Source organism: Zea mays, chromosome 4, assembly GCF_902167145.1.
Source record: "Zea mays cultivar B73 chromosome 4, Zm-B73-REFERENCE-NAM-5.0, whole genome shotgun sequence".
In the NCBI taxonomy this organism is placed as follows: Eukaryota; Viridiplantae; Streptophyta; class Magnoliopsida; order Poales; family Poaceae; genus Zea; species Zea mays.
The window spans coordinates 234,781,972-234,797,367 of NC_050099.1; the positions used below are offsets into that span (position 1 = coordinate 234,781,972).

General features: G+C 44.6%; 1 long non-coding RNA gene and 1 pseudogene across 1 annotated transcript; both read left to right on the forward strand.

The window, feature by feature from the left end:
• Positions 1–2,708: 2,708 nt before the first annotated feature.
• LOC109945638 (uncharacterized) lies at positions 2,709–3,725 on the forward strand (annotated as a pseudogene).
• Positions 3,726–4,413: 688 nt separating this feature from the next.
• LOC103654741 (uncharacterized) lies at positions 4,414–5,682 on the forward strand. The gene is made up of 3 exons (XR_566303.1): positions 4,414–4,482; positions 5,393–5,554; positions 5,638–5,682. It is a non-coding gene; the product is annotated as an uncharacterized lncRNA (long non-coding RNA).
• The last annotated feature ends 9,714 nt before the right edge of the window (positions 5,683–15,396 follow it).

The window sequence follows — 15,396 nt, forward strand, 5'->3', positions numbered from 1 at the left end:
TAGATGTTATACGAGTTTGTTCTTGCACTTGATGTGCTGATAGAAGGGTTGTGACCTGTTTGCCTAAATCTTAAACTAGGCCATGTTCTTATTTAGTGAACCAAGACCCAAATTTGATTTTTCCGTTATCACTCCAGGACCAAACACATAAAAATAAATGCCTAGATAATTTCTTTGTTGGACCTAAAGTGTACTCAGGCTTAAAACGAGAATCTTGAGTTATATCTCCTTCCAAAACCATTCCCTTGTTCAGTTGATGCAGGTTAAGGTCTCCATTATATTTGGCCTCTCCTTGTGGATCGCCATGTTGCTTTATTAACCCAACCTAGGAAAGACATGTCCAACCATTTTTCTGGAATTTGATGCCTTTGGTTTCCTCGTATCTATCGAAGGCATACCAATTTAATCTTATGATTGTTTTCCCCTGTATCTAGTCAGATACTGATCCTTGACCTTGTGATCTCTACGATGAGCATAGAAATATGTTTGGGCTGAATTAACAGTCTCCCATCATACTCCTTTCATCAAGTTTAGGTTATGGCCATATCTTGTTCATTTCATCGGGCCATGATCTATTTGGCTCTCTACTTGTAACCATCCTTACAGGTGGAGTATCTCTTTGTACATTGTCACCCTTGCCCAATTCATTTGTGTCACGTGAGATTTCTTATTGGTTATGTCTGATAATGGTGCTATGACTAAAACCAGTGGTGCCGTGACGAAACCGAGGGCCTTCTATGTGTGCGCACATGGTTGCGCTACTCGGCACACGCAAGTGTCACAGTTAGTAGTCATAATCCATTATGAGATTATATCAATATGTTATCTTCCGTAGACCTCTTCCTTGAATCAATTTCTACGTTGTTTGTGAAGTGATCAAGCAACATCTGTCATCTTTGTTGGATCAAAAGGGCATACCACTTTCATGTGTGGTCTTATTTCTTTTGATCTTGGTAGTGACTACTCATGCACGTTCCCTTTGCATCCTTTGTGTAAAGGTGAAGCCTTGGAGCTTTTTAGTGTTGAAAGACAACTAATTAGTTCCCATAATGGAGATTTGTTTCCCCTGCTGCTGGAATGCAGGAGTTTGTTCATTCGCTCTTATTTAATCTGTGTATTCCTGGACCAATTCAGTTCGTCTCACATAGAAGAAACAGGTGAACAACCTGACCAAATGGATTTCTACCCAAGTGCATGATCTCCTATTAACCAAAGTGAACTCTCAACCCTTGGCTTACCGATGGTACTGAGAGGACATGCCCAATGTCAAAAGTAGTTCAACAAGTTGGTTTTACTAACTTGTAACTGCATTGTAAACAAGGATTGAGTTTTGAGATCATTTTATCGATTTGCCTGAACTCATTTTGGTTCAACCCACTTAAGGAAATACTTTCAAGAATCGGGATTAAGTCAGCCAGTAACCACCTAGTCATCGCTCTAGTCATGCCTCGATCGCCTCACGTGTGCTTTTCCAGCATGTGTGATCAAGTCGAGCCATGCCTAGTGCTTGATAAAGTGGATTGATTGTGAAGTCAACCTTTGTTGATCATCTTCACTAATGCGTTCCTCAAATTTTTATTATCTTCCTGGAACTTGAATTCCTCAAATGGCCACTTGCTGGAAAACCTCCTTTTGTGTGTTTTACCCAAGAGGTTGCATCTGATTCTGCTTGGGTAAGATTGCGTAATTGCCACTCGCTCACAGACTCAGATAGTACAGTGTCATCAGAAAAAGCAAACTGCAGACATGGAACCTTATGTGTTCCTCTGGCAGACATCGTCTCTAGTGGTGGACATTTCTAAGTTAGCCTAAGGCGATATATGTTATGTCCACTAGAGAAACAACATCCTGAGGCACTCGCCTTTATTTGGAACTGTCTCATGATTATCACTGATATGAACATGTGTTACATGCTTCTCTACTCTTAAAAGTCTTTCGCTCCAAATCTCGGGACGAGATTCTTTTAAGGGGGGAGGGTTGTAACACCCCAGGTGTTTATATTCCGCTCGACAACGAGTATGGATTTAAGCACGTAATATCAGTGGATAAAACGAATGCTAAATTTTAAACATCTTCGTCTATCGCGGTTTTAATATTGCATCTATTTCGTCTGTCGCGAGTTCCACATCATTGTTATCTATCCGGGCTCATCTGAAATTTTCGTGTTGTTCGGAACATAGTCGTTCCGAAAATCGGTGCGTCCGGTGAGTATTTAAAATTCATTGCTCGCGCGAATACGACTTCGGAAGCCCGACTCACTCGGATGATTTTATCCCGGATAAATTAATTTGTACTCGACAACTAAATGTTGGGGGCAAAATAATTTGTATCGCGCGTTGTCTGAGAAAAATCGTGCGCGAGGTTATAATCCAATTTATTCTTCAGCACGCTGTTTCGAAGACAAAATCGCGTATACGTTCGCAGATATTGTTTCGGCTAATTTTGGTCGGATCAAGTCGAACAAATTATCAGTGCCGAAATCAGGTTATTTCGGTCTGTTGTTTCTTGCCCGATCCAAAACTTTGGATATAAATGACGAGTGCAAATTCATCTGATTCCAAGTATTCGCTAAACCAAAACCGTGATAGCGCGTCCGAGAATTATAATTGAGATCCGATTATCACACAAATTGCCCGAAACAATGGAATCAGATGTTTAGACCACATGTAAATTTCTCAGATTTCGAATCGAATCAAACTGTGTCGTAAGTACCATCGACCTTTTTGTTATCGCTAAAAATCTCGACTCAAAATATCTGTAATTTTCTAAAAAAGGGAGAAAAGATCTTCTTCTTCCTTATCGCCACCGCCCCTTCCTTCGATTTGTTTTCCAGGCCGCCGCTGTCCCTCGCCTTTATCTGTTCGGCCGGCCCTGGATACAAATCCAGCTGCGCGCAGCCGTGGAGGCCACTGCCGCCTCCCTTATCTTCATCCCACCCGCGCTTCCTCGTGCTTGCTCTCCACCGCCGCTCGCCCGGCTCCCTCACCTCGCTGCTGGTCGCGTGCAGGCGGCGATTCCTGGTGCACATGGCCTGGACGGAGTCTACCGGCGTCATCTTCGGCTTCCGCGCGCCGGATTTGAAGTTTCAGCCATGGCGCACCCAAGTTTCTCCCTGTGCTCGCGTCCTTCTCTTTCTCCCTCCTCTCTGCTCGGTCTCCCTTGCCGCTCCCTCTCTGCCTCCCTTCTGGCCGCGCGCGCCCGGCCGAAGCGGTCTCCAACGCCGGCGCCTAGTTCCTGTGCCGCGTTCTTGCTCGCGCCCCTGTTCCTCACGTCCCTGCGGTCCTCCAGTTCGCGCGCTCCTCTCCCTCTCATCTCTCTCGTCTCTGCCGGCGAGTTTCCCATGGCGCGCGCCTGTCCGCTGGCCGTCAGCACGCCGTGCGTGCTCTGTCTTCCCTGCACGCGCCGAGCAGCTCCCTCGGCCGGCGCTCTGCCCAGTCTCCAAGCTCGCCGTTGAAGCTCCCCTGCCGCGTCCCTGGCTCGGCCTGCGCGCCGTGCGCGCCGCTCCCCGAGCTCACCCAAATCAGACAGTGCCTCCCTCAGCTCGATCCCTGCCGTGCAGCTCTCCGGCTCGCCGGTGTTTCACCAGTGCGCGCACGCTCCTGCTGAGCTCAGTCCTGTCCATCTCGCCGTGCTCGGTCTCTAGCTCCCCACTACACGACGGTTGATCTTTATCGACCCTTATTAGGTACCAACTGTTGGTTGCTAAAGGTTAGGGACCGACGGTCAGTCGCTAAATCCTTTTGTAGCAACGGTCGGTTGGTTGCTAAAAGTCTAGAAATGTAACAACTTATGGTTGGTCGCTATAGATGTCGTCGGGGACTAGCGGTGGGTCGCTATAGAGCAAGGATCACTATCAAATCTTATAGCCTGAACGTACCTGTAGATGTTAGTGACTAAAAATTAATTAAAATAAGTAAACATTGATCGCTAAATTACGTGATGATTTATTTCTTTTTAATATTGCTTGTATGTTTATTTCATGGTTTGTTTATGTATGGACATGACTATAGTATGCAATTGTGTTCTTTGTGCTTATATGATATTAGATTCGAGTTGAAAATCGTTTCAAATGTTTATTATTTATTTGCATTTATAATAATTTATTCAAATATTTATTATTTATTTGGTAAATTTTTTATGAATTTTTGAGTAATTTAAAAATACATTTCGAAATAAATAAAAAAGAAAACCCTCCCTAACCCTAAGGCCCACTAGGGCCCATCTACCTAACTCTCTCTCTCACGCCGTCCCTGTCTCCACCCTCTCCCTGGCATCTTCCCACCGCCGCCCCTCTCATCTCCCTCACGCCCTCTCTCTGGTGCTGCAGCTCGCCCCCCCTCTGCTCACCATCTCCTCCCTGGTTCCCATGGTGCCCTCCCCTTCTTGGTGGCCGACGCCCCCCCTCTCTCTCCTCTTGGCGACGACTGGGCGGCATGTGCCTAGGTCTTCTTGGGACCCTTCGCCGGCGACAAGCACCACCAGGTACTCCCAACCCCGTCTTCCCTTCCTGCGGTGCCAAACAGAGCACCCAAACCCTAACTCCCTAGAAATCTAAACTCTGGGCCCTGGCTGGCTGGGCAAGCGAGGCACAGTACAGCCTGGGGTTAGGAGCATGTGGGCTGCACATGACGGTGTCCCCGGGCAACGCAGGGCCGGCCATCGACCGTGGCGTCGGGGCACTTGTTAATGCGTTGCGAGGCGACGGGGACGACAGACGGCTCCAGGTGCAGCGCATGTGGCGCCACGGACAGCGGCTGCTGCCTGCCCTGCAGCTACGAGGACACGGACAGTGCCGCGTTGGATGCTGGCACCGGCACCAGACCGGACGGACGTACCGCACCGCGTGCCAGTGCCACGCCACCGACGCCTCGGCCTCGCTCCCGGCGTTGCGTGCGGGCGCAGAGGACGGGGCGGCCGGCTCCGGAGCACAAGGGCCAGGTGGACGGGGATGGCAGCGTGTGCAGGGGCGACGTCGACGACAATGCCAGTTCATGAGTCACGAGTTCACGGCGATGCGTTGATGTAATGATGTGCTTGCCGTGTCCGTGTGCAGCATCGCGTCACGCCTGCTGCTTGTACGTGCGTGCTCTCTCCGTCACGCGTCGGGGGTGGATTGGATCAGAGCCGATCGAGTGCGAAGAACACCACGCCAGGGGTGCTTCAGATGGCAGTAAAGTCAGTACTCAGTCATGGCTTCTTAAACTGTATGACCCTAGAAATCTAAACTTTTGGGGCTATTTAGGTGCATGTACATCTACTAACAGTCATTTAAAAACTTATAATATTTTAGTCAGATTAGATTACATATGCTTTTAGCATTTGTTTTATTGTTTAATAATTTAGAACATCCTTTTGTCAAGCTGATGTCCAGTCACAAACTCACAATTTACAGGTTCAGTCATGAGTGGGCTTCTCATGAGCTTCCCTAAGTGATGCTTCATATGTTTTCTAACATGCAACATCTCCCGATGTTATCCATGTACTGGATATATCCTTAGAAGTCAGAGATGCAGAAGTCTGATCATCATGAGCAGAAGCTAACTTCACCAAGAGGGTTAATCCATAAGATACTTCATCGTACAAATAGCAGGCGTTCTCCCACTGCAGCTGACCAACAACCTTCTCCTGTATCTCCAGAAACAAGCAACTCATCAATATTCTCAAAGCAAAAGGATGTTGATGGTCGCCGTGCTCGGTCTCTAGCTCCCGGCCCTGTGCGCGCCTCTGTTCATGGCCGTGGTGATGTTGTGGTGTGGCAACGTCGTGTACGTTGCAACAGCAGTCCTGGCCGCGAGGCAGTCCACACCATAGTGTTCGCCCGACCACGACCTCGCTTTACTCCTCACGTCGTTGTTTGCCGAATTCTTCCCCAGTCCGTGCCCTCTCGGCTCGCTCGGCCTTAATCCCTATCTCGTCATCGACCTCGCCGTAACTTAGTTCGTCCGTCGTGCTGGTTGCTGTCCCATACTGTGCCTGTTAGCTCGGATCCTGCCCCAGCTCGTCGTTGCATCGTTCACAGTCGAGTCGTCGAACCCATCATCCCCTGCTCGACCCCCACCTCACCAGCTCGCTCCAGACTTCAATCGAAGGTCGTCGTCGTTTCGTGCGTCATCAAGAAATCCCAAGCGTCGGGTGAAGACGAAGCCAGCAGCGTGGTGTTCACCAAGCGTGCGACAAAAAGCTTGAACATCCTACGCAACTCAAGTTCGATTCGTCAAAAATTATTCAGTCGAGGAGAAGATCTTCATCAATTGATTACCGAAGAAAAGAAGGCCCCTGGATGACGTCAACCGGAAACCGTCATCGTGCTTCTGACTATCACGTCGAATTAGTCAGGGTAAGCAAACTTGTTATTCGTATTAGTGGATTGATGGATGGTTTGGCTAGGTCTAATATTTATTAGATTGCCTGAGTCGCTTTGGTAAATTGGTCGATGTCGTAGGATAAAAGAGGTCTCAATAGGTCTCAGTGTTGCGGGACTATAGGTGTTAAAACTGGAAAGTTTTATTAATATATATGATACACAGGTTAACCGGTAAATTAGTTTAGAAAGTTAATGAAAGTTCTTCTATCAAATTTTATAAGTGTTAGGTGTCCAAGAATTTTGAAGTTAAGTTATAAGTCGTTTAGTGTGTTCTCTAAACTAGGTATGATATTCTATGTATGTTGGTCGATTTCATGATTTGAATGAATGCTGATTGCCATTTCGAATATTTAGGATTAAGTAAAATCGATATCTCTGTTTCAACCAAAATCTGGGGTCATGTCTGATAAGTGAGGCGTATAAACACTTTAGGTCTTTTAGTTCTTAAGTTGTAATTAGTATATTGTATAAATATGCTTGGTTATAGGTTATAAGTGTTTCGTCCTTTTTAGCGTAAATTATCTATCTTGTACTATTTATACTCGTGCTCATACATGTGCATCGTGCATCTCATGAGGTACGATAAATAATCGCGTCATGCGGAAGACGAGCCAAGTCGACCCCAAGCGCGGGCTACTCCGCATGGTGGTGCTGGTAGACGAACCTGCCTGATCAAGTGCTAGGACAAGGATGATCGTCAAGAGGACATCGCCTAACAAACACTAACCTAGTGTTATTCAGGCAAGCCCCGGTGCATTTGCCACCTCCTTGTGTTTTAAAATCTTTATCACCTTGTTTGATGCATTAGGTGATAGGAGTTGTGTGCTAAACCGTTGATGCATTTCTTTCCTTGAAAATTGATTACCCTGCCTTGATACCCGTTTTGAAAAGAATTTTATGATGCTTAGCCTTGCTTTAGCATACAAAAATGTTTTGTTTTAAAACAAAAGTGATGCTTCAGTGGGTGGGAATGTTTTCAAAAATAAAACTTGATGGTGGATCCATCACGGCCGTGATGGGTCAACATCGGAAAAGATGTATCTCTGTGAGGTACCAAACTTTGGGTTGAAAATAATAAATCTGAGACCGAGCGGTTGACTTGCACGAGAAGGGAGTCTCGGTGTAGTGTCTCCGTCTGAGTCGATTAAGGACCTTCTTGATGTAGGCTTGATGATCGAGGACCCTTTAACTGGTCACATGCCTCGTCATGGGTAAGCTTTGCCTCGGCCTGACTAATACGATAATAAGATAACACACAATGGGAGTGGAGAGATGGTGAGAGTAGCGTGTACCCTCCGTGGCAAGAGGTTGGACGGTGGTGTATCTGTGCTCTCGGTTGGCGTGAACCTGATCTGGTCCTAAGAACCCCGGTGGCGAGTTGACATATGCAAGGGTTAAGTGCTACATAATCGATTCAGATCATCGTAACTTCACGGACATGAAGACTTGGTCACTGCTCTACACGTAGCAATCCAGTGAACTGATGGGATGATAAAAAGTTGGCTAGTATAGGCCAAGTGATTGAACTAGGATAAAAAGAACTCTAGATGCAGGTAACTTTACTTAACCTGACAAGTAAAATTGGATTTTAAGGATCCACTCATAGTAAGCTTTTCTGCAAAACAGAGTCTTTGATTCTTGATAAGCCATACCCTGAATCCCTCTAGCCAGCATACCCTTGAGAGTCTTTTCTTTAGTCGGGTAAGTCTTGCTGAGTAATTCCATACTCAGGGTTTTATTCCCTGTTGTTTTTCAAGTTATAGTTTTGTGCTGCTGATGATGGTGTTAAGTGCCGGTGGGCTCAGCCTTCTTATAAGTCTAAGTAACCCTTCTATACTTCTTACTGAGGATGGTCACTTGAGCTAGCATATATTTCAAACTTATACTCTTGCAATCACTACGATAAAATAATGTAAAAATTTTGTAACTTGTAAAATTTTGGTAATAAGATTTCCGCTGTAAAAATATTGGTGTGTGTGATTTGTGTTACTTAATCCCGCGATCTTGGTTGTAAGTGGTTTATCCGATGTCCTTGGGGCAATCGGATGGATCCTGTTAAGTTATCTGGTGCACATGCATAGCCGTCTGAGGTCTTGAAGACAAGGACAGGTGCATGTGGACCCAATAACTTGGGAGGTTTTGCCACATCCGGTGTGTCACCGGACTGTCCGGTGCACCAGCGAAGCAACGGCTCCAGCGCAACGGTCGACTGCAACGGACACCTGCAAAAGTGCTACAGTGTGCGGACAGTTCACGCAGAGTCAGAGCAGCCGCCAGAAGGCGCACTAGACAGTGAACAGTACCTGTCCGGTGCCACATGAAGACAAGGCTCCAACGGTCGAAACCGTCAGAACCCTAACGGTTGGGTGACGTGGCTGGCGCACCGGACTGTCCGGTGCGCCCATCGACAGCAGCCTGCCCCAACGGTTGAATAGGTGGTTGGGGGCTATAAATACCCCACAACCACCTCCACTCCAACCATCCAAGCATTCACTACTCCTCATTCAATACAAGAGCAATACACAACACTCCAAGACACAAATCAAAGCCTCCGATCCAATCAAAGTCCACAATTCAACTCTAGTATTTTAGGACTTGTGAGAAGATCGTCTTGTGTTTCTTTGTTGCTCTTGTTGCTTTGTTGGCTTTCTTCTGTCTCTCATTCTTACTCTCAAAGCCTTGTAAGCGAAGCAAGAGACACCAATTGTGTGGTGATCCTTGCGGGGTCTAAGTGACCCGGGAAATCAAGGAAGAAAGCTCACTCGGTCTAAGTGTCCGTTTGAGAGAGGGAAAGGGTTGAAAGAGACCCGGTCTTTGTGACCACCTCAACGGGGACTAGGTTCTTTGGAACCGAACCTCGGTAAAACAAATCACCGTGTCATCTGCTTTATATTCTTGGTTGATTTGTTTTTCCCTCTCTCCCAGACATGGATTTTATTCTAACGCTAACCTCGGCTTGTAGTGTGTTTAAAGTTGTAAATTTCAGTTTCCGCCTATCCACCCCCCTCTAGGCGACTATCAAGTAGGTTGGATGAGTCTTGTGTCTTCAATAGGCTGGTTGGGGTATTTATAGCCCTCAACAACTAAAGATCCATTGGAGAAAAGTTGCATTTAATGGACAATCTATGGGTGCATCAGACTACCTACAGTGTTGGTCTGGTGCGCTAATGGACCGTGCCAGTCTACCACCATAGGTTCCCGTTGAGCTTGTCAGTCGACCGTTGGCTTCTTGTCAGATGATCTGGTGTGCCACCGGTGCACCAGTCCGAAAACACCATTTTACATGCTCCCCGTGTAGACGGTTTGAATAGCCAATAGAACGATCCAGTGCGCCAGCTGCGAATTGGCCAAGTCTGTCCCCTCTGCAACTTATCCAAAGTGTAGAACTAGGCAGAGTTCCTCTATTCCAAGTTTTTCCCCGTTGTGGTTGGTTTTGAACTGTTTTTGACTTAGAATTTGATTTGTTGAACTTATGAACCTATGAATCAAAGACTAGTCAAACTAGTTAGTTTATAAGGTTGTGATGGTCTTCAAGCACCAAAAACAATTAGATAAAATGGTTAATTCCATTTTCCTTTCACCAATATGTATTTAGCAACCTGCTAAATCTGGGTTTAAGGAGTTATTTTGTAGGAAACTAGTGGAGATGCTCTAATATATGGCATCTTCAAGGGAAGACCCAAACACTCTCGATCTATTTTCTTTTCCTTCCAATACCTAATTAGATGACTAGGAGTGAATGGAAGCCGATAAAATCTTTGCTCTTCAACAATCTTGACTTGCTTCCCAATCACTCACCCAAACCGCTAAGACACCAAAACCCCACAAATGATCTAAAATCAAGAACACATCAGTCAACTACTGATTGAATGCTTGAATAAGTTCCTAAAGTACGTGTGAATCCGAGGAAACAACCTGGTCAAAAGATGTTTGCTCAAATACCCTAAAAGGATAACTCTCTACCATGTAAATAGTTAACAGAAATAGTGTAAATAGTTCAAAGAGATAGCATAAAAACCCGCTCAAACACTAGACCACGTACACACGCAGGTGCATGCATGCAGATTTTTATTGTAGATCCGATAATTATGGCAGATTGTAGTAGTTTCTATTACATGTGCGTAAATTTTGGATAACATTTTCGTTTCCACTGCATGCGCACAAAAATTGGATGGCTCCATAAATATATGATCGCTCTAACAGCCATGCAACTAGGCTCGTTAGAATCAGATTATGATATATACTGATACTAATTATGCTAAACGATGTAGATATTTATGCAATTTGGTACCTGCGTAAAAATATATTTCCTGCTGCATGTGCACAAATATAGGTGTGCAATAATGTGCGATGAAAGAAAATGGATTGGTATGCATGGAAACACAAATTTTTATTTAAATACTTTATTTCCTCCATAAATATAGGACCGCATCAATAGCCATGCATTTAGGCTCATTATAACCAGTTTATGATATATACTGATAATAATTATGCTACACGGTGTAGTTATTTATGCAATACTATACATGCATAAAAATCTGGCATGCGGTTCAATGGTGGACACATCTCCATGTTTGAGCATTAAAACCTTCAGTTTCGAGCGTATACACATGTAGTTATGAGCGTAAATACTGATCCAACAAGCAAGTGATTCCTATTTTTATACAGATCCAATAATTATAGAAACCATTAGGCAGATGCATGTGGTTCCTATTTTTATGCAAATCCGAAAATTATGGCAAGTCGTGGGAGTTTCCATTGCATGCGCCTGAATTTTGAATGACATTTTCGTTCCTACAACATACACGCAAAAATTGAATGCCTGATATCGCGTAAAGCATAAAATGTTATAGAAAGTTGCATAAATATCTATATCATTCATCATAATTTAATGAAAAAATTATAGTATAAGCTCAACCAAGAGTCACATGCATAAACAAAGGATTGGAGGAGGTCGTCGACGGAGGACACCGTCGAGACCACTGGATCGAAGTAGTTGGTCACCGAATGACACCCAAACCGTCATACAGATCACCGACCCTCGCAACCCGCGCCTCGCGCGACTGCCGGCGCCAGCGGAGCCTCGCATGGCCACCGCTACCGAAGACGGTGGTGCCTCGCGCGATCGTCGGAGGGGGCCATCATTGTCGTGCGCGCGTGCGGAGCCACCGTCGCACGAGCCTCTGGCCGCTCGCACCTCCCTGGGCCGTGGCTGTCGCTCGCTCCACCGGGCCACCGTCGTCGCTGCGCGCGCCTTCGGAGCCGCTATCGCCGCTCATGCGTCAAGGAACCGCCACCGTCGCTCATGTGTCAGGATTGGGGCGTTAAAAATGAACCCTAGCGGTCTGGGACTTCTTTTATAGACGTCGGGACCTGGTTGGGTTGGACTGTGTAGCCTAGTGTTTGGCCTGGGCTTCCTCTTGTTATGAGAAGCCCATGGATATATATGTATATATAGGGTTGAGGTAATGGAAGCCCTGGGGTTCCATTACTAGAGAGAGCCCCGGCCAGGGTAGGTCCACGGGCATAGGGCGACGTGTCAGGTGGTGGGAGTACCGCGCGGGTGCACCGGGTCTTGGTGAGGTCGAGCGTGGGGTGTTCCACGTTTATGCATACGGATTTTGACGGAAACAGCTGCGTAAATGGGCATAGTGGGGGTGTCGCGCGAGTGCGTCGGGATCGTGGTGTGGTCGGGCGTGGGTCGCGCGTTTATGCATGCGTATTTTGACGATAGTGGCTGCGTAAATTGGCATAGTTGTGCGGTCGGGACGTGGTCGGGGTGTGGTTCGGCGTTTATGCTTGTATAAATTGCCGACAACAACTGCATATCCATCTGACGCGACGTGTGTGGTGAGGGCGGGTAGTGGGGGTGCCGCGCGGGTCAACCGGGATCGTGGTGGGTCGCGCTTGGGGGTGAGCCATGTTTATGGTGTTGTAACACAATTGGCAGGTAATTGTAACCGTGTCGACTCACAGAAATCTCGCGACATGCAAATCGCGCGGGATATTTGGAACATGCCATGAATATCGGCCAGGACAATTTTGGCGAATATAGTAGGATAACTCCAAAAACAACTGGGCTACACACCGCCAACGCTTTTGTTCGATGACCTGGGAGAGGTAGGGTATACACGATGGCGACGGCCAGGGGATTGGTGCAGTGTGGAGAGGCTACAACGACGATGTTACCCTGTGGGTCAGATGTCGGTATGCTGTAACTCCACTGGCTGCGTTACTGGCGCCAGGATTCCTTGAAGACAGCAACGCAGTTCATCCAAGTTTGGTGGGAGCAACTCACCGGATACCCATGAGGACAATTGGTGATCATGAGCAGGACACACCACACATTCTCCAAAGCCATGTAAGTTCAGTAAGATAATGTCAGATTTTGTGCATATTTGTTATACTGTCCGTGCAAGTTATGAAGTCCTAGAAATTCAACATGCTGTAAGATTATTTTGTATATGTGCACTACATGACGAATCCATTAATTGAATAGGATGATAGTATAGATCAACGATTGGTACCGAAGGTCGGTATGACATTTACTAATGTGGACGAGGCGTACCAATTCTATAGCCGATATGCATATGAAGTTGGATTTTCGTTGAAGAGATATAGGGAGAGAAAAAATTGCAAGTGGTTGAATTGTTAAATGGAAGTCAAGCGTGCCGAAAGAGGATCTGGTAATCCAAAAGTGAGTAATACAAGTTCCAAGCGAACACAATGCAAAGTTGGAATGAAACTTAAAAAAATTATGACGATGCCAAAGAGAATATTATTTCAGTGCGGATTGATCTGATTCATTTGGAACATAATCATGAGTTCTTCAGGAAGGATACATAAAAGAATCAGTTACAGTGCAACAAGACACATGATCCCGAATACATGGAGTTCCTTAGTGTGATGCAAGAAAGCAGGATTCCGCAACACTGTATTATGGATTTTGTTTCGGAAATGCATGGTGGACCAGAGAATGTCCAGGTAACTGCATAAGACATGAGTAACCTGTAAGTCAAATTGTTATTTACACTGATATAATTACATAAAGACGCTTTGCACGTATTGACGTATGATATATTGTTTAATGTTGACAGGAAGAAAGCGCGACAAAGAGAAAGAAATGCCAATGATGTGTCTAAGCTCCTCTCTTGTTTTGCATTGCGTAAAAAAGATAACCCACAATTTTTCTCTAACTTTTAACTGGACAAAGAAGGAAAGATTTTGAGCATTTTTTGGTCCCATGCTAGCCAGCAGGCGGAATACATTGACTTTGGTGATGCAGTTACCTTTGATACAACTCATAAGACAAATCTATATGATAAACCCCTGGGAATGTTTGTTGGTTGTAACCACCATCTGCAGTGCACCGTATTTGGTTTCACGTTGTTGGGAGACAAAACTGTAGACACATTCGAGTGGGTTTTCAATGCATTCAAAAGTGCATGGGGCCTGAAGGACCACGAGTAATACTGACAGGTATGATTAATAAGCTTCTTAATTATTACGTTTTACTATCATTGGATTGAATGCAAACATAGTTGTTAATGTGTTGCATAATGTTGTGTAAATTTATGATTACAGATCAAGACCCAGCAATGCCAGTTGCACTAGGTAGGGTATTTCCAAACACAATCCATCGTTTGTGTTTGTGGCATGTTCAGAACAGGTATATGCCGTATTTAAACGAGTTGTACGCTAGATTTGAGGAAGAGGATTTTAAATCAAGGTTCCAATCTATAATACATCATCCTTTGACTGTAACTAAGTTTGAGACTGCCTGGGCAATGCTTCTTGATGATTTCCACCTGCATGATAACATCAGTCTTACCAGAATGTATGAAATTCTTAAGGATTGGATACCCGCTTTTTCAAACATGATTATTGTGGGTTGATGGTCTCTACACAGCGTAGCGAGAGCATGAACAAGCTCGTAAAGAGTGCTCATGTCGATGCAAACACGCCACTTCATCAATTCGCCAAGCAAATGTTGAAGCTTTTGCACAGTAGGAAGATGAAAGAGGCAAAAGAGGCACTAGGATGCATGGTGAGTACGTAGAATATTATTGTGCCATAATATTTAACTTGATGTGGTATAACTATGATTTTGGTATCATGTAGGGTCAAAAGGAAACAAACACATTGTATATGTTTGAGATACGTGTAGCGAGGACATACATAAGGGTTGTAATGAATAGGTTCCATGAGTCTTTGAAATATGCTACTGCATACAAGATAGCACATGCACTACTACATATCATGCTATATGAGACGGTTAATTTTCAGTTATTAAGACGCTTATGAAGTGTCCAATTTTGATGGAGTCGCAAAAGATGTCCCACATTTAAGATGGCTTTAAACCGTCTTAAAAGATATTACATAAGACATTTTTTAATTTATAACCGACTCATAAAGGTAGTTGTTTAAGTCATTTTATTCGGTATACCGTCTTGAATTAGGTTTTTGTTTAAGACACTTTTTTAAAGAATCGTCGAGAATACAAACGTTATAAGTCACAAAGTATTTATCAAACTGTATAGTATATCCTATAATAATAGAGGCTTGCAACGGAAAAACTATCTTATTTAGGATACTGATATTAGACGTTTTAGAAATTGTCTTATTAAAATTTAAACGAAATGACTTATATGGCAGTCCATTCTCCAATTTATAATCATTTTTTAGATACTGCAGTATAATAATTTAAAAGCGAAATATACATACACCTATATTTAATAACATTGTAATTAATATAATATAAATAAGTATCATTCAATTTATAATAAATAAGCATTATCAAATAACTCATACATAAGTGTACTTTAAATCCAGACTAAAATACTAATTGAAAAACTTGATCATCGACTGTTTGCGTTAACATTGAGCCTAACTAAATATATATGAATTCAAGTCTCCACACTTGTGCGGTCACCAAAATTTGAGTTCTATTCCATCTTTTCCTCCTCGTCACCCTCCAAAGGCATCATCGAAGGCATCGTTCATCAGTTCACCAACCATCTCCATCTTCTCGT